The sequence below is a fragment of the Thermobia domestica genome, chromosome 13 (genome assembly GCF_964235325.1).
Source record: "Thermobia domestica chromosome 13, izTheDome1.hap1.1, whole genome shotgun sequence".
NCBI classification, from domain to species: domain Eukaryota; kingdom Metazoa; phylum Arthropoda; class Insecta; order Zygentoma; family Lepismatidae; genus Thermobia; species Thermobia domestica.
In genome coordinates this window covers 24,610,260-24,637,818 of record NC_137466.1, presented here as the reverse complement: position 1 = coordinate 24,637,818, position 27,559 = coordinate 24,610,260, and the positions used below count along the sequence as shown (strand labels likewise).

General features: G+C 37.4%; 1 protein-coding gene across 2 annotated transcripts in view; it reads right to left on the bottom strand.

The window, feature by feature from the left end:
* Window positions 1-27,559, bottom strand: part of LOC145668047 (uncharacterized) — a 105,628-nt gene that overhangs the window by 35,057 nt on the left and 43,012 nt on the right. Inside the window, exon 1 of one of the 2 annotated variants that reach the window (XM_081735525.1) lies at window positions 2,229-2,290. The exons of the other annotated variant lie outside the window; for it this stretch is intronic. The gene's annotated coding sequence lies outside the window, so the exon portion shown is untranslated. Of the gene's footprint in view, window positions 1-2,228; window positions 2,291-27,559 lie in introns of those variants that run through there. 2 annotated transcript variants of the gene reach the window in all.

Below are 27,559 nucleotides of genomic sequence, written 5' to 3'. Positions count from 1 at the left end.
AAAATTTACAGTAGGCAGTTTATATTATATCTACTTATTTATAAATGTTGCAGTATGTAAATCTATAAAAGTAGTAAAGCTATGAGAAAACCGTCTTATGCATATTAAACTGACGAAATCTAATATTGTAAGATCAAAGGTGGATTCTGAGGGAAGAACGCATTTAATTTTTTCAAACATTCTTGAAATGAAGAATCTTTGGATTTTCACTTCATGAAATTTTTAAGACAATAATTATTACCAATAAATTTTACGGCTAAACAACGATGTAGGAATAAGTGGAGTATGTTTTCATGAATCGGAAAATGTTCATGACTTTTAATAAATTGAAATTTTAAATAATAGAATGTTATGTTTGTACTCTCGAACTCAAGGTATGTTCTCTGCACTTTGCATACACACACACAGAGAGAGAGAGAGGAGTTGAATTGAGTTGATTTTGAGTTTAAAGTCCCTTTCAGCAGCGAGACTATATAAGACGGGACCAACTGATTAACGTGGAATCCGAACTACATGAGTTCCCGTTGGGAATCGAAGCCAGGTCTTCCATGCCAAAGGCGCGTATGCTAACCACTTAGCAACGAAGGAGCTCGCAGAGGAAGAGAGAGAGAGAGAAACACTGTGTAAAATTCTACTTCCCGACTTGAAATATTAGAAAATTTTCCGGCTTCCGAAAGCTAATTGGAAAATTATAATTTGTAGCTGACTAACTTTCCTCTAGAGAAATTCAATTTTGTAGTTAAATGCAGTTAAATATAGTGGAAAATTTTCCACCTAACATCACTATACATAATATCGAAAATTGTCTGGATTACGAAAAGTCTTTTCTACTTGTTTCTACATCGTGATGAAAATTTTCCGATCTATGAAAATTCCTTTCGCTTGTTTCTACAGAGCAATAAAACTTTCCCATTCACAAAATGTTGTTTTACTCTTTGCTTCAAAATGTAGAAACAAGTGAACACTTTTTAACATTTCTGTACATGAATTCAACCAATTTTATGATTGCTGAGGAATTGTTACTTGATTACTGATATTTTTTAGAACGGAAAATTTTCCGGAAAAATATAGCGGAAAATTTTCCACCTCACGTCCATAATTAGGATGTCCCTTATTTTGGGTAATTTCGTGTTGCGATAGGCACACTCCCCAAATGTATTCTATGTGACCGTAAACACGCATTAGTGAAATAGCTGCTCTCTATGAGAACGTTAACCCGTGCCGACTTGACGACAAAGGCATGAAATGACGTTTTCGCATAATAATGTAATTTAGAATTTCCAACCGTGATAACGGAAAAACTAAAAGAAACGGAGAAACGAAACTTTCTATGAAGCAGCTAGAGAAAGGACGACATCTGACCGTGTATTAAAGAACATCATCAGATGAACAGTGTTGCCAATCCAAGAGAAAGTTATGTTTTGGTAAATCGAATGACCTAAATTGGATATCATCATTTTAAGGAGCAATGAAAATAAAGACAAAAGAGATTATAAACGCAAATCCGTGTCGCAAACTGTTCGAGAAATAACGTTTAACATGTGTTAAATACAAACATCGTTACTGCATACAGGTCAGCAGGTTAGGTGGTTGTACAACTGAAATTAAATGTTGACAAGAACTTTTTACCCTGACTCTAAGTCTAGAAGGGTCCGCTGTACTTTGTTGCCATCAACAGAAAAGAAAAGTTGAGTTTGGAAAAGGTACAATAGCTCGGAAAAGGTCACTAGTGCTGTATGGTTTAAATCCTATAATGCAAGGCGGTAGAGCCGTGGTTATGTGAGATCGATAAGTCACATACTGAAAGAAATATATGGTAACTTGTTAAAGTTTAGAAATGAGGTTTGTAAAAGGTGGCAACGCTGAACAGGGGCGAGTTTTTACTATTGACATCATAATCGTTATCAGCGTCCTCAAAAACCCACGAGTAGGCCTACGTAAACCCATGCAAATTGCACGCTGTTTTCATACTTTAACCTGGTTGTTGGGATTCCAACTCACATTATTAAACATATAAACATAAAAAAATATTTTAACAAAGGCACTTACTTTTGGGACGAATAATGAACCACTAAATAAATTTACGCAATGGAAAAACTTTGTCACTAACTTGTCCTTGATACGTTTAAATTTTCACTAAGAAGAAATAAAATTGTCTCGTGGAGAAATGAAAATCACATTATTGAATATCAAAAGAGAAAAAAATATTTAAGAGAAAGAACGCTTACCTTTGGAACTTTCAAATTTATAACTGTGCGTTTGAGAACTTCATTAACTTTCGATAGACACGTTCAAGCTTTAACACGGAACAAATAGATTTTGTAAACATATTATTAAAAACATATTGTTGTATATCAGAATAGAAAAAAAATTCAAAACAAAAAGGGCTTACTTTCCAGACGAAAAATAAACCACTAAATATTTTATATAATAAACTGCGTATTCAAACACTTCGTGTCACTAACTTGACACAAATACGTTCAAATCTTTAAAAAAAAGAATGAAATTGTCTAGTAGGGAAATTAAAATCACATTATTGAATATCGAAATAGAAAAAAAAATATTATTTAAAATAACGAGCGCTTACTTTCGGAGCGCACATGAACCACTAGGTATTTTATATGATGATATTCGAAAAATTCACTAATTTGCCACAGATACTTCAAGCTTTCACTAGTAACAAATGAAATTGTCTCAAAGAAAAATGAAAACGGCATTATTGTATATGATGAAAAAAAAAAACTTAGAAGAAAAAGCGCTTACTTTGCTGATGCACAATGAACCACTACATACTTTTCCAGGTGTTCAGGAGTTAAAGCGAGTCGTTGGTCAGTCGGGATTCTTTTATAGGCTAAGACCTCTCCACGTCGCAGGAGGTGACAGGCGCGAACTTCAACAAATGACATTTTCCAGGGCTGATTTCCTCAGGGGCCTCGGTTTCTTCTCCATCCAATATCCTGTATGCAGTCCTCAATGTTAGGTATTCTGGATTCCTCTTCAAAACTGACTGGAACTTCCGGGTAATTTTCGCACCTGTTTCTTCTTGCACAATGTTGAGTTTCTTCCCTACATCATCCATTGTTCTTATCGCTTCTTTCAAAGTAAGTCCTGAAGTTTCTAGTTTCTCGATAACGTTTGCAATCCACACGAAATTACTTGCAATGTACGCTAGTGAACATTGAACAACAGGATTTTTGAACGCACTTGAGAATCATGGACTCTGCAGGAAATGTGGTGACAATTGACTTTACAGCATCAAAATTTTCATTGTAGAAGTTAACAGCATGTATCCAGGTGCCACCGTGTCAGGGCTGGCTGCGGTGGTAGCGACACATTTGGTAGCATATTGCTGTAGCACTACACATGACCAGGGGCTTTCACAATATCTTTCTTAGTAGAAGAAACAAGCTCATTGACTTCAGGGAAGTTGATCCGCACTTCCTCTGATACACGATGTAATCCATGGACCAAACAGCACATATTTATGAGGTTTGGGTAGAACACTTTAAGCGCTTCAGCAGCTCTTAACATGTACGCCGCAGCATCAGAACACATCAGAAGCAGTTTTTCTGCAGGAACACTTTCTGGCCACAACACTCTCAGTCCATCATTTACGAAACGTCCAACTGTGTGTTTGTTTTGTCCAAAACTTTTGAACAGATCAGAAATGGTCGTGATGGAGAATCAGGGTCAAGCTTTCCTACCACCAGATTGGCAACGAAACGTCCTAATACTATGTCGTGCATGTGCACATGTGAATTTGCATGGATAAAGTACACATTTACATAACCCGTGCCTAAGCCGTTACATACACATGTGCATTTGCGTGGATGAAGCACACATACAAAACCCGTGCTTAAGCCGTTATGTGCACATGTTCATTTGCATGGATGAAGAACACATTTATATAACCCGTGCTTTGGCCGTTATATACACATGTGCATTTGTGTGGATGCAGCGCACGCACGTAACCCGTGCTTTGGCCGTTATATACACATGTGCATTTGTGTGGATGCAGCGCACGCACGTAACCCGTGCTTAAGCCGTTATGTACACATGTGCATTTGCGTGTATGCAGCGCACGTACAGAATCCGTACTTAAGCCGTTATGTGCACATGTGCATTTGCATGGATGAAGCACATATTTATATAACCCGTGCTTAAGCCGTTATGTACAGATGTGCATTTGCATGGATGCAGCGCACGTACGTAACCCGTGCTTAAGCCGTTATGTACACATGTGCATTTGCATGGATGAAGCACACATTTATATAACCCGTGCTGTAGCCGTTATGTACACATGGACATTTGCACGACTACTGCACGTGTGTATGAGACGTCCATAATACCGCGCAAGTGTATACTTTTACTTTCATTCTTTTTCTCTCATTCTCATCAACAGAAAGTAACCTCCATTTTTGGTAGGTGTCGTTTTTCTTCCAGGCGGTGTTATAGAGGCTTTTCGACGAATAACAGCTTAATGATTGTAAAAACTCCATAACGTCCACTGAGCTAGGATACAAGATCAAGAGGTGGCAGCATTGTACTGATGTAATTACTGTCAGACAGTTCATAGGTTTACAAAATTATTTTCGTGACCGATTACAGCAGAATATGTTGCGTTAGTTGTTACTTGGGAAACATGTCAAAGATACTACCTAAAGCTTTGCTCGTTGCAAATAATAAACTCCAAAACTAAAATTCTCATCGACAATTATGAGTTACTTATGATATACTTTGAAGGTGATGTTTTTGCTGGGATCCATCAGTTTGGGTTTCGTGCCCAACATAGCACTACTACACAACTCGTACGAGTGGTGGACCACTTAACAGCGGCTTTTAATAGGAAACAACACACTCTTGGAGTCTACCTAGATGTCACAAAAGCCTTTGATAAGGTCTGGTTATCAGGAGTTATATAAGATATACACTCAAGGTTTTCCGGATCGTCTTCTACTCTTACTTTATTCATATCTCATTGGCAGAAAATTTCATGTGTCTGTTGACGGTGTCAAATCCACGTCTAGATCTATCAAAGCAGGTGTACCACAGGGCGCTGTACTTTCACCGCTCTTATATAATCTATACAGGCAGATCTCCCGACCTTACTGCATTGCTTTTTCGCAACATATGCTGATGATACTGCCTTCTTCACGACCAGTAGCTCACTTGCGCAGTGTTACATCTACATGCAAGAACAACTAAACGGTTTTCAGGAATGGGCAAGACGTTGGAGGATTAAAATCAATGCAGACAAAAGCTGTGCTGTCATTCACAGTAAGAGACGCATCCGTGTTCCACGAAATTTAACCTATGAGAATGCTCGTATTCCTCACGCTATGCACGCCAAATATTTGGGTGTAACCTTAGACCGTGGTTTAACGTTCGCCGCTCACATCAGGGACATAAAACAAAGGGCCTTACGAAAAAATTCAGCGTTATACCCCATCTTTCGCTGCAGTTCACTTTCCCATGAGGTTCGAGTTCACATCTTCAAGATGATAGTCCTGTCTACAATCTCTTATGCATGCCCTGCCTGGCAATATGCTTCACCCAGTCATATACAAACACTCGAAAGTGTACAAACTCGAGCTGGTCGTATAATCACTGGTCACGACAGATACACACGAAAGAGTCAGATTAGAGCTACCCACTATTAGAGAAGTTCTACGGAATTTGCACAGTAAGTTCTGGCGTACTTTACCCAGACATATTAATCCAGCCATAGCTAACATCGGCACTGAATGCATTCTCCGGAACGTCCATCGCATGCCACGTCTTTAATACCTTTCCAGAGCTCGTGATGAAACCATAATCAGCTACTCTGCGACAGTTGCAGATGTAGACTTCCATCCATCACAAAACAATAGTAATTTCCAACTAACTATCAACACATCTTTACATATATTTTTATACAGTCCTACTCATGGAGTCAGGGGCTCCGGCCCGATACTCTATACAAAACTGCAACGTTACCGTGACCGTGACCGTGACCGTGCTGGGCATATACTTTTCCAGAGCTTGCTCTGAAGCGTTGTAAAGTGCATGATAACGAGTTTTGAACTATCCTTCCTGTTCCACATCCTGAGCTTCTTGTCTGTCTCTATCTTGAGATCCTCTCGTCAGACTTATCCAGTCAAGGGCGATCGGATCTACGGATCGAGCCAGAGGGGCTGCTCCACCTGGACAGCTATCCAAACGGGTTGTCCTACCTTCATCATCTCATTCATCTTTCATCAGAATCTCATCGGTCAGAGTCACGGCTTATTACTTTCCCGGTCTGCAAGATGGCGGACCCAAATGCTTTGGGTGGACCCATAGTGGATGGCCGACACGCTAATCTACCACTGTTTTTCTTCCTCCTCCCTCCTCTTCGGCCACGAAGGTGGTCAAGCGGAAGGATACGGGTAACAGACAGCGAACCCAGTCGGGCAGTTCAACTGCTTCTACGACATCAAACGTTTCCACGCGGTCCAGATCACCACGAAGCAAGCAGCTGTATTCTGATACTGTAACGTAGCCTCGCTATCAGGCGAAAAAGCAGCATCGAGATAAACCATCAGACTCTTCAGATATGGATGCAGCCGATGACCAAACTGCTAATGAAACCAATCATACTCAGTCATCACTCATCAGTCATCACATCTCTCCGGATAAGCCCTTTCTTCACTCATTTCTCCTTCAGCAATACGACACAAAGTTCAGCAACGAAAAGTTCATAACAATTCAACTCCGAAAATACCTACCTAGTATATCTTTAACAGAAGTCATTAAAATTAGGAACGGATACATCTTCAAATCGCAAGACCCACAATTCGCAACTACAATCAGGAATAAGGCTTCATTCGAAATCTTCGGCAAACAGGCTACCATCACCGCACTCAGCTCAACTCGACGCAAACAAGCACCTCCACCAAAACGACCTCCACTACTTTCAGTAGTGATTCGAGGAGTCGATCTAATCTACAGTGATGAAGAGATTTATGAGGAACTTCAATACGAAGGACATACCATCAGCAAAGTCCTACGTATTCGAAACAATGCTGGTCCCACTTACATGGTACGTGTCCTCACGTCATCTCAAGACACCACCGATAATCTCCTCACGGGAGGGGCACTTATCTATAAACGAAAACATTGTGTCGAACCATCACGTTCTTCTCCACCTTTGCCTCTCCGGTGTGAAAAATGCCAGGTGTACAACTCTCATCCTACTACTCAGTGTACAAACTCTACTGTCTGCGGTTATTGTTCAGGGCCCCATCAAACTCGCATCTGTCCAAACATGCAACAACCTCCGAAATGCCCCACGTGCAATGATCAACATCCCGTATATAGTTATAAATGTAAAGGCAAACCTACAGCTCAAGAATCTCATCCAGAGCTTGTTGTACCTTTACGGGCTGCAGAACAGACCGCTTCTACCAACCGCACTGTTGACGAGCCTGTCACAGTTAGCAAACTACTTGAATTCATTGCCTTGACATTACAAAATATACATCCATTCCAACGTCAACATGTTCTTCAACAGATCATTACTTCCGCCAAATCTACTTTTCATGTGTCATTATACGCTACATACTCCAACAACTACGTTCACTTCCACACCACCAAACTCGAAACAGCAGTATAATTCTAGCAACTATGGATACCATTTTCTTATTTCTCAATATCCGATCTCTTAAAAACAAAGCAGTATTTGAGACTCTCTGAATGGAAGAAAACGTTACAGCATTTCTGTTAAATGAAACCTTTCTAAAGGACAGTACTTCCTGCACTATTCCACGATAGACCTTATTACGTCATGATAATTCCATCCCAGCAATCAGAGCCAACGGAAGTGCTGCGATAGGTTTTCGTCATTCAATTCCGTTTCGTTCACATCCATGTCCTGTGTTACATATCTCCGAATACGTCATCGCTACCTTATATTTTAAAAATATCGCTCTTATCGCCCTTACGCACAATCTACATCCGCCCAGACCTTCCCATTCCTCACGAATTTTTTTCACACATCTCTCAATCGCATAACCATTTTATTATTCTTGCCGATATCAATCTTCATAGCCGTTATCAAGCAGAACGCGATGACTTTACGGACTTCATCACAGTCCATACCAGCGGCACTCTGCTTGCACTACCGTCCCCAACTCGTCCCATCAGTAATACTACACCGGATATAGCATTGGTCTCCGACACTATCATCACCCGTTGTACAGTAACTGTTCTGGATTTAATGGGGAGCCCATCAAGCTCACTTATCATTCCAGTCTTACTTCTCCTACAACATCACCTTCACCACGTCTATCACCACGTTACGATAAAGCTGATTGGCCATCGTATCGCTCCTATATATCAAACGCACAGGCAGATTACGAATCACCAACTACGCAAGATGAACTCACACACCAGGTTGATACAATCACCACTGTAATTCAACAGGCTTCCTCTCTATATATTCCACAGTCTGAATCCATCCCATATCGGCCGAAACTTCCACCACAATATCTGGCTATTGTTTGCCGCTCACGACAGTCATATCAAGAATTCTCGCGCACCCGCAATCCTGAAGCTCTACGCCTTCATCGTCAACTCCAAAGAACAGTTCATAACTACATTTAGGCTTATAAATTACCCAGTGGGTGAAAACCTCCAATCATCTTTCCGACACAGCTCATCCTACTCTGTACTGGAAGCGCTTCAATGCACTCTGTGGTAAACACACCAGGACCCCATACCCTCTTCTACTACATGATGCTCCACTTCATTCCGACACAGATAAAGCAAACGCCTTTGCTGACTATCTGCAGGGAATTTTCACTCCATCCGAGTCGGACAACCCAGACATACCTCATCCAGTCGATGAAATCAATCTTAACACTAGATGTTTGCAACCGAACATCACTCATGCACTTCCCGACCATGTTCTCACTAGCCCTATCACAGTTTCTGAAATCTCATCTGTCATCCAGCGAAAACGAAACACTGCACCTGGCTTCGATTCTATTACTTACAGACACATTAAAGAAAGTCCTATAGCGCTACTGACACTTTTGGCATTTATATATTCGTTTATACTCCGAACAGGATTTTTTCGTACCGACTGGAAAGTATCTAAAACACTCATGTTTCCCAAACCTAATAAGCCTCCATCAAATGTCATCCTATCGCCCCATACAGTTAACGTCTACATTCAGCAAAATATTCGAACGAATACTTGTCAAACGCCTACATCCCTATTTACTTGACCGCCAACTACTCCCATCACACCAAGCCGGTTTCCGAACATCATTTTCAATCAACGATCAACTACTCCGCCTCACAACTCTTATCACCAATCATTACAACTCCATTCAGCCCTCCGTTCTTGTCCTCTTTGATCTCGGAAAAGTATTTGACAAGGTTTGGCACATAGCACTCATATTCAAGCTCATCAAATTTAAGTTTCCGATAACCTATGTTCGCATTATTTACCAGTTTATAGCATGTCGCATCTCATACATTGCTATTAATGAGCAGCTTTCCCATCCTATTTTTCTTATGTGTGGGGTCCCTCAAGGCTTTCCCCTCTCTTATACATCCTGTTCGTTGCAGATCTTCCGCAGCTACCTCCCGACGTTCACCTCTTCCAGAATGCTGACGACACTGCTTTTCTTGCTCTAGACAAAACCATCCAAGCCATAAACATTTCATTATAAGCCGCTATAAATAGTTTCACTCACTGGTGTTCTCTATGGAAGCTCAAAATAAGTTCCTCCAAAACTCAAGCCATCACTTTTGTTCCACCTCGGAAACGTACCAAAGTTCATCGCAATCCATCCCTCCTATCGCTCACTGTCCATGATATACTCATCACTCCAACTCGCACTGTCACATACTTGGGCATTATCTTCGATCACCATCTCACCTGGAAACCGCATCTCCAAAGTGTCAAAACCAAAGCCTACAGCCGACTGAACTTGCTCAAACGCCTGACCGGTACTACCTGGGGTCTTAAAGCTAATGTTGTATTGAATACCTACAAAGTCTTCCTTAGACCAGTTCTTACGTATGACTTTCCGGCTTGGATTTCCGCTTCTTCTTCCTACTATGACAGACTAGCCATTCTTGAACGACATGCTTTTCGCATTGCCTTCCGAATCTCTCTGCCAAGTCCGACTCGAGATCTCTATTCCTTGATCTCATTTCCTACTCTCCGCTATCACCTTGAAGAACTCCGTTTAAAGTTAATCACTCAAGGTTACAAACATCATTAACCTCTTCTCTTTGACACAATGCATTACCTTGCACTTCGCTCCGCTCCCGCACGGTATCATTATATCCCACTTCACCTTCTGTTTACATTATACTGCTACACTGTACCACCAGACCACCTCGATCGCCAACTTCTTGACGAATATCGCCTGCATGTTCATCTCCCTCATATTTTCCCATCATTTTGTGCACAGTGATTCCATAATTTACTAACAGGGCTCACCACGTCCTCATCAGCCTAGAGCAGCCCCTAGGCAGAAGATAACCACATTTGTCTCTCTAACATTCCTCATGATGTGTTGTGGCGTCAAGTGCACCTCACTTCATCTCTCATCTCCATCAGTGCTTATAATTTCTAATTTGTACCTTAGTTATATCCTAATTTCGTGAGTTTTTTCCTTTATTGTTACTTGTTCTAAGTTGCTCCGTTTACTGTTTTATTTTCGCTTTTATATCTTCCTATTTTAGATAATTTTGTAATTACTCGTTTCTTGTTCCGTACTCTTTCATTTACTGTATTATTATTTGTTGTTTTCGATAAATCTGTACAATGTATAGTTCCTTCTACCTCTGCTGTATGTTTATGATCGCAAAGATCATAAAGACCTTAAAGTGAAAATGATGAAATAAAGTTATAAGAAAGGCCCATAGCCCATCCATCCTCTTCCAACTCCTACTAGACCTCCAACCTCCCTTCCCTAAAATAGGGTGTAGCCCTCTGACAGATTGCTAGCCGACGGCTAGCCTTAAAAAAAACTTTGCTGGGATGGTGTTACTGCGTAAGACACCAAATATATAAACTTTTTTTTGTTGCATCTCGAATATGCTTTTACATCACCTCTGTACTACGAGGAAATCACCTGTGCCCTACATGTAAGTCATCTGGGTACTGCGTGTAAATCACCTGTGTGTTACGTGTAAATCATCTCTGTCCTACATGTAAATCACCTGGTTACTGCGTGTAAATCACCGGTGTGCTACACGTAAAACACCTGTGTGCTACGTGTAAATCACTGCTGTCCTACACGTAAATCACCTGTGAACTACATGTAAGTCGAATACGTGCTACTTGTAAATCACCTGCGCGGTAGATGTAAATCATTTGTGCAGGACGTGTACGTGTGCGTTGCGCATGCTCTGTGCACGTGAAGATGTTGAATAGGACCTGTGACGTATATGTGCATCACATGTACAGGCGTGCATTTATACAGATGATGCACATGTTGCATCCGTGCAATTGTACATGTACTATATGGATACTGTATGTGCTTTGTACTGTCTGGAGTGGTTCAAGAGTGAAATCACATTAACAGTCACTTTCATTTTCATTTTTTTTTACATATATCTCCGCCTCCCCCTTACCCTCCCCTACGTTGCATCGTCAAGGTTAAATGATAAAAATTATCCCAAGCCCGAACGTCATCCATGTTGAAAATTTGATCGAGATTGGTTGTATAGTTCAAGAGCTATTAAGTTTTATTTATTTTTATATATTTGTCCAATCAACTTCCCCTCCTTTAAGGTCTACCGTCAGTGATATGATAAAAATCACCACAGGCTCGAACTTTATCCACATTAAATTTGATTAAGATCAGTCCTGTGTTTAAAGCGTGATGAAGTCACAAACAAAGACGGTGAGTTTATTTTTATTCTTTTTATCCCCCTCCCCAACCCCTAGGTTCCACCGTAAAAGTGAAATACCGAAACATCCCAGGCCCGAACCTTATCTATGTTGAAATAGTGTAGGCGTACCAGCTCAAAATTAGGATCAACCTAGAAGTAATTGGTATAAAGCTGATTTTGGTCTCATTTGATGCAGAATCTATCCAAAATTGAGACATTAAAAGCCCACCGCTATCCAAGTTGAGGCAATGCATACAGGGTGGTCCAAAGTTGCTGAAATCTATATATATAAAAGAGAACGTACAAATCCTTTGTCCGCTCATCACGCTAATACGGCTGAACCAATTTCTTTCATTTTTGGGGGGTTATTAGGATTTGGACCCTAGATGGTTTTTATCATATCACTTTAATTTTCAATTACCAGTGTCTTGAGATAATTGACCATTCAGGTGTCCATTACGTACAAATCCTTTGTTAGTTCATCATAGGTATAAAAATAAACGTATGTATATGCAACCCGCATGACCGTGTCACTCGGCGGGTTAACATAAATGACAGGCGTTATAATGGTTTTTATCATATCACTTGAAAGCGAAAAAGTAAAAATTATCTAAGTAACAAAGTTTATTGCGTTCGGGGGAGACCGCAGCGAAGCGGGGCGGGTTAACATAAATGACAGGCGATATAATGTTAACATTTACTGCAATCTTCTATGGTTTTTATCATATCACTTGAAAGCGAAAAAGTAAAAATTATCTAAGTAACAAAGTTTATTGCGTTCCGGGGTGACCGCAGCGAAGCGGGGTGAACGCTGCTATCTATATATATAAAAGAGAACGTACAAATCCTTTGTCCGCTCATCACGCTAATACGGCTGAACCAATTTCTTTCATTTTTGGGGGGTTATTAGGATTTGGACCCTAGATGGTTTTTATCATATCACTTTAATTTTCAATTACCAGTGTCTTGAGATAATTGACCATTCAGGTGTCCATTACGTACAAATCCTTTGTTAGTTCATCATAGGTATAAAAATAAACGTATGCATATGCAACCCGCATGACCGTGTCACTCGGCGGGTTAACATAAATGACAGGCGTTATAATGGTTTTTATCATATCACTTGAAAGCGAAAAAGTAAAAATTATCTAAGTAACAAAGTTTATTGCGTTCGGGGGTGACCGCAGCGAAGCGGGGCGGGTTAACATAAATGACAGGCGATATAATGTTAACATTTACTGCAATCTTCTATGGTTTTTATCATATCACTTGAAAGCGAAAAAGTAAAAATTATCTAAGTAACAAAGTTTATTGCGTTCCGGGGTGACCGCAGCGAAGCGGGGTGAACGCTGCTAGTTACCATATAAAGTACGTAAAATGATATTGTATAGAATAACTTTATGTAGTAAAAATTGATTCACATGAGCACTTTAGTTCCTTCAAAGTGGAAGACTGTACAGTTTTATATGTGGAACAAGATGTTATTTTTCCTTTACGTAATACAAGCACATATATAGCAAAATGCAGTCTGCTGAACATATGAAACTCTTTTGAATATTACAATTTCGTAAAGTATCATGTTTGAAATATTTTGCGGTATGAAAGAAATGCAGGCTTCTGAATTTATAATTATGCGTAACAGCTGCTACCATCTGTATTAAATCAGGTAAAACAAAACTACGTAACTAACAATAAATTAATATCTGATCATTTTATAAATAAACAGGCTCTCTGAATTGCAACTGAAATTGAACACTTTTTCCTCCGTCAAGAGACCCATTTCTACTGCGAACACGTGTAACTGGAGCTACGCCCCGTCGACAAACGCAACCACGTATTCGAGATGCGCGAATTTCAGTACTGTATATTTTGGCGTATACCACATGTTTCCTGGCTGATGCAGATGCCTATGGAAAAAACATCTGGTTCATAATAATAACATGTACTCCCATGCGCAAAAAAATTGCGCGTATACTGTAACTCACGATTTTTCTCAATTATTTCATTTTCCATATGTTTATGGGTAAAATTCAGTTATTAACAAGTGGGCATAATACAAACCAATCCATCTAAGGAGATATTTCCAAAAAATATAATAAAATAATAAAAATATAAACAAAAAACAAAATTATGTTCGGTTTTGTGTATACTGGCAATAATGTTTTCGAGGGAATTTTTGCAGTAGCACAGCACTATTGTAGAGGGAATAACAGGGTTGGTAAGGGGAGAGTTGAATCAAGGAACTGGAAAGTGGAGTAAAATATTGCATTTATTAGTTTAAATCTAGGGTGTAAATTGTCTGCCAAATATAAATTAGCTTCTGTAACCAAGATGTTCTACGGAAATATAGAAACAAAGAGGAAAACTGTTATCTTAAGTTTGGAAGTGACATGCTCTATAGCCATGAGCATTTATTTGTTAAGGAACATACAGGTAGTAAAAGAGCGTCTGTGTGGTTAAGTGGGTCAATCGTGGAAATTTCATGGCTACTGTCTTGAACAAAGAATTTTGATTGTTAATACATATATTATATCTCACCTTTGGTATTTAAGTCCTGTTTTACCGTTGCCAAGTCGAATTACCCGCTCTATGCAAGCTACAGTTTATTGGTTTGTTTGGAGAGGTAACATTTTTAAAACACCCATGTATGTTCTTACTCAATCTAAAAATGCTGGAGGTCTCAACATGGTGGATATATATTGCAAAAGCACTGTTTTATATTTGATTAATTGGATGTACAAATTACAAGTAAATACACCCAGTTTTGCTAAAATATGGGGTCTCTATTGGGTACAGGTCACGGCGGTCTCCCCTCGTCTTAATATGTCGATTCTTTCAAACACTGTAAAATATTTGTATGGTGTACTCTTGAATTCTAGTTACATGGTTCTAGACTTAGATACTCCCAAACGTCAGAATATTAAAATTTTGTACAGCTCATATCAGTGTAAACAAAATGTTACTATTAAACGAAAAGACAACTTTCCTAACTATAATTGGGATATGATCTGGAAAAATATCAATAACACAGTCCTAAATGTCAATCAACGCTCTGGGTGGTACCGGATTGTACATGACGTCATACCAACTAATATAAACTTACAGAAGATTAAGCTGATGTCTATCGGAACATGTTCGCATTGTAGTAGAGACGATACTTTACAACATCGGCTTTCAACTTGTGATTTGGTGCACGACATATGGTTGACGTTCGCACGTATCATGTGTATTCTAGTTCGTTGTGGGATCCAGGATATTTCCCCGCTAATGATTTTATTTCCTGCTTTTTCATGTTATCCTCATTACAAACAAAATAGTGTAATCTGGTTGTGTGGTGTAACTGTGGAATATTTGATTCCAAGTCAAACGCCAACCCTTGCAAGCTACTATTTTCACCTGTTGAAAGAACGATGGAATATAACTGAAAATATCAAACAAAAGCAGTTCTCGAATTATTTAGCTGTTGTTGATGAAAAATTAACAATGATGTATTCATAATTTTTGCATTACTAATGTTTTTTTAACGTTTCTGCTGTTTGTGATTTGATTCCTTGTTATTTGTTCATAATACAGTATAAGTTATCCTTTTTGGAAAACAAATTGTTATGTATTCCAATGTATAATACTTTCCTGCATCTAAATAAAAAATAAAAATGTGGTTAGAGTGACGGACTAGTAATTATTATGCTGTTTTGACACCAGATCGAATCTCAGCCGATCCCGTTCAATTTTTTTTTTACAAAACATTATAGAAGGGTGTAATTTTTATGTTAATAAGAACTGAAACAATACAATAAGGAAATAACTTTTTGTTTCCTCTGATAACGTATTTATTTAGAATTAGCGCACTATTAGTAATAGCTATTGCGTTCAGTTTATGCTGTTGTATAGCTTCTTATATCATCCTCTTTTCTTGAAAAAAAAAAAACACAAATTTTTCTGCAATAAAGTATGAAAAATATATAAAGACAGAAACAGACATCTTAGTATCAAACGTGATTTATCGTGATAAAATAAACAAGTTTCCCGTTATTAAAAAAGAAAACTATAGAAAATCATTGAATTTGGTCTTCAGGTTTTTTGCATGCTATATATATTCTTTATAAGACTATACTTTATAAGGCAAGATGTGCGATCATACCTACAAATTTAGCTAGTGAGTGAAAGATGTTTTCGGCACAAATATTTTACAGGTTTAGGTGCATGAAACACTAATACGCCATGGTCTCGACCTTAATTTATTTCACATTATTATCCGACATATCATAGCAGGTAAAAAGCAGGATCAATCGACAAGAAGAACTGCAAGTTGTGGTCTTAGTCTGTTTTTGATGCTCCGGACTCGATCGCCTAGCACGCCCGTCTATAGCTTGATTCATACGTCTATCATTCAGTGCAGGCACGTATCCCGCTTTTCTTTTCGGAGGGGGCCCAACACGAATCCTCGTAAGCACGTAATTCTAATGTTTCAAAATTAATATTATTATTAATAATAATAATAATAATAATAATAATAATAATAATAATAATGATAATAATAACAATGCAACAGTTCTGTATTTCTCTTAAACGTTTCTTACTTTTCATTTATGAACCGGTCAAACTGCATTCTAACACAAACGAAATCAAAAAATAGTTTCTGCTACGTATATCACATAACAAAAATAGCAAATGGCAATGAATGTATCGTTCTAATACAGTAATATTATAAACAGAACGGAAACGAAATTGTAATCCCATTTAAAAAGTGTTCTTTAATTCCACCTAGTACCAATGGCATTACGGTATATTCTTACAACTAACACTTCCCAAGTGTAACACTCCAATTTTGATAAAATTCGACAGTCAGATACTACACATAAAATAAACGAATACATGTTTTTTTTTCTGCGGAAAAACGGCTATAGGGGGCAAAAGCACCCATCCAAAATTTTGAAAGTTGACGCCCGAAAGGCAAGAAGAAGTGAGCCGAAATGAATGAAATTGTGCACAGATATTGTAGACGAAATATGAGGGAATACGGGTTTTGTATTTTCCTGAAAAAAAGAAAAACGTTTGGGTGGGACACAGACTTCTCCAAAACTTTGATCGTGAAATATCAAAAGTGCTAATAACAGTATGTGAGAAGTGCTTAAGGGACATGAAGAATTGGAACGACACATTGTGTAGGGACAATACGCAAAAAACAAACGAATACGGGTTTATTTTCTGCGAAAAAATGGTTTTAGGGGCAGAATTCCCCACCCAAAATTTTGAAATCGTGCACAGATATTCTAGACATAAATTGGGGTAATTGTGTTGCGTATTTTCCTGAAAAAAGCGGTTGAGTGGGGCACGGACCTTCTAAGCTGGTGATTACGAAATATCAAAAGTGCAAATAAGTATACGTCAGAAGTTCGTAGAGTATGGAGAATTGCAACGAAACTTCGTATAGGGACAATTTGCAAAACAATAAATGAAATGCGTTTTAATTTGTACGGAAAAACAGTGTTGGGGCCTAAAGCCCCTCCGAAAACAAAGTAAATATTACCGTAAAAGTGCAGGAAAAAGTAGACCGAAGCAAATGAAATTGTGTGTAGGTATTGTATGGACTGTATGTAAAATAAGGATGTTCGTGTTTTTAAGATGTCCGTATCAATTTTGGCACATCAACAGCAAACAGGAAATTAATCGGCACGTGTTTTTGTTTATGCGGAAAAACATTGCAAGGGTTAAAGTTAATTCATGAAATACTATAAAATACGCTATACTGTTTGTGTTTGTTGTTGATCTGCCAAATTTGAAGAAATCTGATGAAGACACTAGCGAAACACGAGAGGCTTTATTTTTCATACCCAATATCTAGACAATTTCATTCGCTTCGGTCCACTCCTTCCGACACTCAACGCCTCGGTCCACTCAACAGGTTTTTTCTTTTCAAGAAAATACGAAGCACGTATTCCCTCTTCTTACCTTTACAACATGTGAACAATTTCATCAAGTTCGGTCCATTTCTTCTTGCCTTTCGGGCGTCAACTTTCAAAATTTTGGGTGAGGACTTTTGCCCCCTAAAACCGTTTTTCCGCAAAAATAAAGGAGCACTTATTTGTTTATTTTATGTGTAGTATCAACCTGCCAAATTTTATCAAAATCGGAGTGTTACACTTGGGAAGTGTTACTTGTTAGAATTATAACAACAACGCATTGCCCACAGTTTGGACACTGACTCAAAGTAATCTGACATAAAATAATCTCAAAAGGGAAAAAGTAGGTTTATTAAAAAGTGCTTGAGATTTGGTAAGGAACAGCTTCCAGGACCTCACGCTGGATACGTCACTGAGTCAATGCATTATATTTGATTTTTGCAAAACATGATTATTAGATGCGTAATATGTAAAATTATAATTTGACTTTTAATAGGTCTTTCCTTAACACATCCATATAATCCGAGGTTCTGCCTACCTGTTTTATGTCGGATAAGCGACACTCTACTGTATTTTTAAAGATAGCATACACAGGGATTAGAGGTCTGCACGGGCCGGAATTTTTAGAACGGACTATATTTTTAGGACGGACTGATTACTATATTTTATAATCTATAGGCATTAGCGGAGTAAGGGCGGAGCCAATGGAGCCCAGGCTTCGGGGCCCCAAGCTCAGGGAGCCCTTTAAAATCCCTCTCTTTAATACTAAAATATAGTAATTAACTTATTATATTATAGGCTTCAGGCCGATGCTAATTTTTTTCACCGCTCGTTACGCTCGCGGTATCGCTAGATTTAAGTCTTTCCATCAGCGGAATTTACCTGTTAGTAATGCATGCAATTATTTAATTGTTAATAATGAATTTAACTAAACTAATTATTGTAAACTTGGAGCACATTCAAATATTACAGCATAGTTCTCGGTAGTTCCATAAGCCTATGAGGCTGTGGAAGGCAGGAAAGAAAATTTATGCACTGGAACTATTCTTAACATAGGGCCCCCTTAAAATAGTCGGCTCTAGGGCCCCAAAGGCCGTAATCCGCCCCTGTCTATAAGCAATATTTCACGAAAAGCTGGTATTTTTTAACATGTGTTCGTCATCAAGTTTTCATAAAGTGGTTCCTTTCTCCTCTAAATAATTTCAGAGACCACGGCGTTTCAGTGGTAGAGCGTTCATCTCTGGTGCATGGAGTCCTTCTTTCGATCTATGCTCGCGCCAAATGAATCTTCTGCTGGAAAAACACTGTGTGCGTTAGTTTTCTCGAGGTTCTCCCGTTTTATTCCACTTTCTTCATTCGACCATTTCATTAATTTCTTATCATCACTGTCTCCTTTAGCCTATCCGGCATAATCGTGGGACGTAAAACTTAAAGATTTCATTTCAAATCTTTTCAATCAAAAAACAGTTGCAGGAAGTATGTAATTTCGAATAAAACAAACTACTATATACAATTCTGACTACTCGCGAACCTTATTTCTAAATCAAAGGGTAAGAAGATTAAATTCACTCTCTTATAGATCCATTTAAATTGAAGTTGTTGGAATAGTTTGAAAAAATTTTAAAAAAATATACCCGATATTCCAGTGTGCCACAATCGGTATAACGCGGCACACTGGTGTATCCAGGAAAGTGAACTTTTCCTATTATTTGCAAGAATATTTGTCGAGTTTTTGTTATTTATTATTATTATTATTATTATTATTATTATTATTGTTATTATTATTATTATTATTAACGATTCTTCCATGGATCAGCTGTCTGTGTACGGTTAAGCAACCACAAGTATTACATTGAAGGTATGAGTATAATTATTTACTTTAATAGTAATACAAAAGTCTATTTCCTTGTATATTCTACCGGGAATAACTGCATCCGTCTAGAAAGCTAGGACTAACAACAAAGGGATCCGATGTTGTGACCACACACCGCCCCAAATCGTGAGTGCCACAAGTACTCTTCTACGGCTTAGCACAATAAGGGCTGTTGTGTTCAGGGAGAGAGAGAAACAACTTAATTCCATTGCAGCTATGTTCTTATTAAATGTTAACTTATGTTTATAAATTATGTAAGTGATCGTATTGTTTTCTGTTTATTATTATTATTATTATTATTATTATTATTATTATTATTATTATTATTATTATTATTATTATTATTATTATTATTATTATTATTATACATTTCTTAATACGTTGATTGCCATGTGTATGGAATTCCATACACACGACTCTCCTGTGCAGTAGAGCGTGATGATTTTCCATACGCAAACAACGTAGATATTCCAAGTTTGTTGTGTTCGTTCTATAAGTGTGTATGTAATTAGATACATATGGCGTAGAAATCAAAATTTAATGTCCATGCCACGTATATGCAAAACCATACACAAAGAAATTTATGAACAAAGACATTGAGCTTGAGTTTAACGTCTCGTTCAGCAACGAAGCTATATGAGACTTCGGCCTACTGATTAACGTGGACTCCAAACCACGTGAGCTCTCGCCTGGAATCGAAGCCGGGTCTTCCACGCCAAAGGCGCGTACGCTAACCGCTTAGCCACTAATGAGCTCATGAACAGAGATATTTATGGGCTATAAGAAAGGCGAAAACAAAGATGTGTGATGTGATTTTGAGTTTATCGTCCCTTTCAGCAGCGAGGCTATATGAGACGTGGACCTACTGATTAACGCGAAATCCTAACCACATGAGCTCCCGCCGGACGAAAACAAAGACCTTTGAAATTGACAATAATCGTTTGGACATTTCAGTCGCACCTACCTAATATTAACAACGTTTCTACGATAATTTTGTAACATTGTATTATTTCTTTTGTTGATTGGCTTGGTTAGGCTTGTTTAAACACTTTCTTCTTTGCACCGACGTGTCACATCTCTTGGATGAAAATACAGTAGCCCTTACTGGAAATCAAATCCAGAACCAATGCATTTGAACCATTTGACCACAACAAGGCACATTTAAAAAGAAGTTTCGATTTTGTTGAGAAAATTGTGATTAGGTGTAACAGTTAAAAATATATTTAAGAAAGGGTACGGAGCAAACGCACTGTACTTTCTCGCTCGAATTTTTTACACTGATTTACGTTAGGCTGTAACTATTATTGAAACATTTATTTGGGAAATTGCGAATAAGATAATGTTTTGGAAAACTTTGCTAGAAGAAACTTCAGGCCCAAAAGTAAAGTAACCATTGGTCATATTTCCGTTAGAAATAACTTGATCCATATATTAGAATTATTAAGGATATAATTGTATGTGAACTATAAGCAAAAGCGTCTGAGTAATTTCTGAGAAAATCATGAAAAAAATCACCCCCAAGAATAAATTATTCCTTGTGGATCTTTTCAGGACAAACGAGCTTTGGTATATTGTTAGTGTTTTCATAAAACATTTATTTATGAAATACGAACACAATCGCCTGAGTCATTCTTGAGAAAATTGCAGGGTAAAACTTACTGTCAAAAGTAATACCACTTCTAGATTTTCAGGATGAGGAGATTATACCATATAGCTAAGTTATTTATGTAACATGTATTTATAAAATATGAACAACAAACATCTCCTGAGTTGTTTTTAGGAAGGTCATCGGGAAAAGCTTACCCCCAAAGGTAAACTCTTCTATCTGTAATTTTGACAGTATATCGAGTAATTTTAAACAAATCGTCGGGAAAAATTTCACTGTCAAAGTAAACTATCTCTTTTGGATTTTTCTTTTCGGAACAAACGAGTTATACCATATTGTAAGATTATTACAGAAAATATTTTTACTGAAATTAGAACAAATTTGTCGAATACTGAGAAAATTGTCCAAAAAAAATCAACCCTTGAGAAAACCACTTCTTCTGTATGTTATCGAATTAAACGAGTTATGCTGTAAGTTAGTTTATTAATGAAACATTTCTTTACGAAATATGAACAAAATTGCCTGAGGAGTTAATGGGAAAACCATCGGGGAAAAGCTCACCTTAAGATTAAGCTACTCCTTCGAACGAGTTGTCATATTGTTAGGTTATTAATGATACGTTTATTTATGAAATGTGGTTGAGAAAATTGTGCAAAAAGAACGCATACCATACAATAAATTACACCATATATATTTTTCAGAAAAATTATTCATATGCGGTGGAGATTTGTTAATAAAATATATATATATATATATATATATATATATATATATATATATATATATATATATATATATATATATATATATATATTATAAAAAGTAAATAAAATAGTCACAGCGTTTTTACTTGAGAAAATTGAATTATTTTAAATTTTAATATTTCAGTAAATTACCCTTAATTTTAGGTGTCGAAGGACATAAAATTCGAAAGATAGTATGTTATTAAAACGTTATGTCTAGAATTCGGTCCAGATACGTTGAACAGAATGGCCTCTATTTGAGTGCGTTTAAAAGCGGGACGAACCGAGAGACGAATAGATGGAAAGACATCGAAAAATATTTTTTTCGATATGTAGAGACATGTAAATTGAAGTAATTGAAATCTGATATTCGGTTTCTATAACAATCACCACACTTTCTTCTTTCGTAGCTCGAATGTGAAAACGAATATGCCTACACCGACACGTAATGTAATAATTTGTAATCCCAAAAAAAATAATTTATGTTTAATGTGTTGTCACGCTAGAAAAAAAGCGTATGCATGTTACATCATTTTTTTATCAGTTTTTCACGCTACTGTATAATTCGGTACGATTATAGTTAATATCCACGGCATCTTTTGGAAGCATTCGTGTGCCTCACAAAGAGAGCTGTAAAATTTAGTTTTGATTAAAGAAAGCATTCTTGATTTCTTACACAGACTTGCATTTGTTGCACTTGTGGATATGAAATAAAATGAGAGAGAGAGTTAATACTCTAAAAAGAAATACACACACAGAAACACTAGAACAGTAATTTAACATAAGTTTTTTTTTCTTCATGACAACGAGCTATCGCTGTTACTGTGTTCGTCGCGCTGTGTGTAAAGCTGCAGGTTTTGGTTTTTACTGTTCCTGACTCACAGACACACTCGCACTGAGTTGAAGTTACTTCTGCTGTGTAAAATCGGAGAGGGAATGATTAAGCATACCATACCATAAACCAGTGGTGTAGCACACTTTTGCGGGCCCCCCCGCAAAATATAGAGAAGGGGCCCCACTTGTAAAGCCGACACAAGTAAGGTGGAAGTTCTACTTCTTTAAAACTTTATTCATCGCAAGACTTCGGGGCCCCTATACATCGGGGCCCCCCCGCACTGCGGGGGTTGCGGGGGCAGCTGCTACGCCACTGCCATAAACTGAAAGCAATCGCTATTAGTAATAAATAGTAAGCTAATTCTGAATAAATACATCAGAAAAACAAAAAAGTTATTTCATTATTATATTGTTTTGGTTCTTATTAACATAAAAATTATACACTTTCTACAATGTTTTGCAAAGAAAAAAATTAAACGGGAACGGATGGGATTCGATTTGGTGTCAAAACAGTATAGGAATTACTAGGCCGCCACTCTAACCACTTGACCACACAGACGCTCTTTTGTTACCCGTCTTTTTCTTAACAAATAAATGCTCATGGCTATAGAGCATGTCAGTTCCTAACTTAAGATAACAGTTTTTCTCTTTGTTTCTGTATTTCCGTACAACATCTTGGTTACAGAAGCTAATTTATATTTGGCAGACAATTTACACCCTAGATTTAAGCCAATAAATACAATATTTTACTCCACTTTCCAGATTCTTGATTCAACTCTACCCTTACCAATCCTGTTATTCCCTCTACAATCGTGCTGTGCTACTGCAAAAATTCCCTCGAAAACATTATTGCCAGTATACACAAAACCGAACATAATTTTGTTTTTTGCTTATATTTTTATTATTTTATTATATTTTTTGGAAATATCTCCTTTGATGGATTGTTTTCTATTATCTCCACATACTAATAACTGAATTTTACCCATAAACATAAGAAAAATTGAATAATTGAGAAAAATCGTGAGTTACAGTACGCGGATTTTTTTGCGCATGAGGGTACGTCTTTCGCGTTCATGACTCTTCGCATTTTGAGAATCATATCCATCAAGTACAATGGAAACTCCACGTTCGGACGTCGACAATACGAATAAGCGGTATTCCTCGACAATATCACCCACTCGCACCTCTGAATTTTTCTTCGTTCAACGAACTCGATCAAGTGCTGTTCCAACATTCAGAATGAACTTAATCTTACATTTTTAATGAGGACACCGTGTAACAACCTTTTATAATTACTATGGCAAGACTTTTTTGTCTGGTTTCTGCATGAATATATTTGAACAATGATGTTGGCGTAGGAGTAAGCTCATACGTAACGGCGTTGATGTTATGATCAATGTTGTCTGCGGCCCATTGAAGGAAATCTCCAGGATAGAACTCTCTCAAGATGTTGTTACCACTATCAGAAGCTATTACGGCGGTTTGTAACACATGACTTGGCTGTAAGGCACTGAAAAACCAAGTTGGTACAGTTCTTCTATCAGCCAGTGAGTTCCAAATGCATGATTCATATACACTCCAACACTAAGCATTGTTGGGGGAATCGTAGATCTCTGTCTGCAGCATAGATGAACACATGACCAAGTGATGCCTGTTTTCTCGCAGAAGGAATTAGATGCTGCATCAATGTTTGCAATGTGTTAGAAGCCATGACTTACCTAAAATGGATCGCATTTCTTCTATTTCTGGATAAGCATTAACATTGTACACGTGCTGAGGAATCTCCGCCTTTATAATCTTTGCTGCTAATGTCATTATTCCAATTTTCTCATCGTCATAATTTTTGTGTGCATTTTCATACCAGTTCCTTTGCATCAAATACTTCACATGTCACACAAACGTACACTTTCTGGTTTACCAGGAACAGTACTAATATACAGTTGATCACCATAGCGTTCTATAGGTTTTTGCCTTAATCATTTCACGGAATATATTTCTTCTTTCCCAGCTAGATTTTTCACTTCATCATGTAGGTTTGTTACTGTCATAAATTCCTGTCTGATTTATATTCCAGCTGCTCATACAACGAAATAAATGCTTCGTCTTTCTAGTTGTTCACTTTCTGTCCAGGTGTATGACGTATTGGATTGCTCGTTTTCCTACTTTCTGTAGATGTCTGCACAGGAGGTTGTTGTTTTATCAGGCGAAATCGATCATGGCAATCCTGGTGATAAATAGCTTCATCTTCAACAAGATCAGCACAAGTATAAAGCCTTTCTGCGATTTCCAGCTCCCATGTGTCATTTCGGCTGCTGCAATGGGAAAAAATACTTTCGCGAATTTGCAGAGCGTTCACCTCTGTTGCTTGGGGTCTCGGGTTCGATCCCAGCCCCCGCCAAGTGAACTTTGTGGTGGACAAACAGCGTGTGCGTGGGTTTTCTCGGAGTTCTCCTGTTTCCTCCCACTTTCTTCATTCCACCATTTTCATTCATTTCTCATCTTTACCGTCTCCTTTAGCCTAACCGGCATAACCGTGGGATGTAAAACTCAAGGATTTCATTTCATTTTTTCAATAACGTCAGGAGTCATTCTACCATATATACGACTATGTAACAATCTTATTATTATTATTATTATTATTTCTTATTATTTATTGTTTATTGTCAAGACAACATGCTATACCCCAATTACAGTGTTGTAAATTACTCAATTACATGTTCATAACTCTTGATAACATGAGTTCATAACTCTTGATAGCTCATGATAATGGTATTCCGAAATTTTTAGGCGAAATATCACATATATAAAATTCATTGTTATTTGTACACATTCTATTATACAATGCTGTTGTCCTCCAGATTGGTGATTTCATCATTATATTAGTTCTTGATTTTTTGTAGTAATAAAGACCAGCGTGTCTACGTACTTTTAATGTGGGGACATGAAAATTCAATAAACAAAATCAGGACAATCCAAAATATTTTGCGTTACTTTTTGAATGAATAATAAATCAATCATATGTCGCCCTTGTTCTAGTGTAGGAAGATGAAAGGTAGCAAGTATGGTTTTACAGCTGTCATAAGTAGGATAAATGTGAGTTTCTTTATATGTTAGATATTTTTTTAAAAAAAATTGTCTGTATTCTTTCTAATTGCTTACGATGTTTTATGTGAGTCGGATTCCAAATAGTAGAAGCATACTCTAAATTTGAGTGAACATATGCATTGTACAACTTCTGTAATGTTGAACAGTTCTTAAATTCTAATTACGAATCCTAATAGCTTGAATTCTTCACTTGTTATATTTACAATGTGATTGTCAAACGTTAACTTAGCATCAAACCAAGATCTTTTACTGAATCAAGCCTATTTACTGTATATTTATTAATTTCATAATTAAAGTGACGAGGTGATTTGCTCCTAGTGAATGATAATACTTTGCACTTGCTTGCATTGACCTCAAGTTGATTCGAAGAGCACCAGTTACCAATATAATCTAGACCTTGCTGCAGCTTTATGTTGTCGTCCACAGAATTGATTTTAGCATATATTTCTATATCATCGGCATATAATAATTTTTCATGCTCAGGAATACAGCCAGGTAAGTCATTAATAAACAAGAGAAATAACAATAGTCCTAAATTTGAACCCTGAGGGACTCCTGAGGATGCAATATATTCTTTAGATTTGTATGCATTAAAAAGAACGGATTGTTTACGATTAGATAAGTATGAGGAGACGAATTTAATCGGGGATGGAGAAAAGTGGAAAAGCTTTAATTTTTCTAGTAATATGTTATGATTAACTTCAATAATTGCAAGATTCGTTCTTGTGGATCATTGTGAAATAAAGCCATGTTGTTTAATTGAGATGACCGGTTTGACATGATTAAGGATTTGTCGGTACAAGATATGCTCAAATACTTTGGCAAAAGCAGGTAATATTGCTATGGGTCGAAAGTTGGTAATATCTTGACTATTGTTGGACTTCGGAATTGGACAAATTAAAGCTGTTTTCCATTTGTCTGGGAAAGTGCTTGTTCTTAGTGATAAATTGAATGTAATTAATAGGGGATATTTAAATGTATTAGCGCAACCCTTCACAATGTAGAAGTCCGTCAGAACTAACTGCCGTTTTGGACTTAAGGTTCTTAATAGCCATTTCTATTTCTTTCAAATCTATCTGGCAAATATTTAGTGTTCGTATGCTACAATATCTGTTATCTCCCAGATCTATGTTGGGATCAAGTATCGTTTCTGAAGAGGGAACATATATTGATCTAAAATACTTCGCAAAAGTATTAGCTATTTCCTTGTTACTACAAAGATTATGACACTGAAACTTTAATGATTTCGACGGTAGATGTCTTTTCCTATTTTAAATAAAATTCCACAATTCACTTGAATTCTTAGTAATAGTATTTTCAGAAATCAATAAAACCAAACCATGCTCGCTTTCACGGAAGTCACAATCATCCATTGATAATGTCGATTACCCAAGAAAGATGATCTCCAAATGCAATAAGCTTCTAGCAAGATTAAAGTTAAAGTCTTCTACACCAATGTTGCGCAGGGTACCTCGAGGGGCTAGAACTACAGCGGCAGACTCTCTGTGCAAGGTATTGCAACAGATAGTACATACAAACGACTCAGAAGCTTGGATGGATCTCTTCTTTTTTCCTTACGTTACACTGTGCGTTCCATGAAAAGCTGACAAAGTGAATA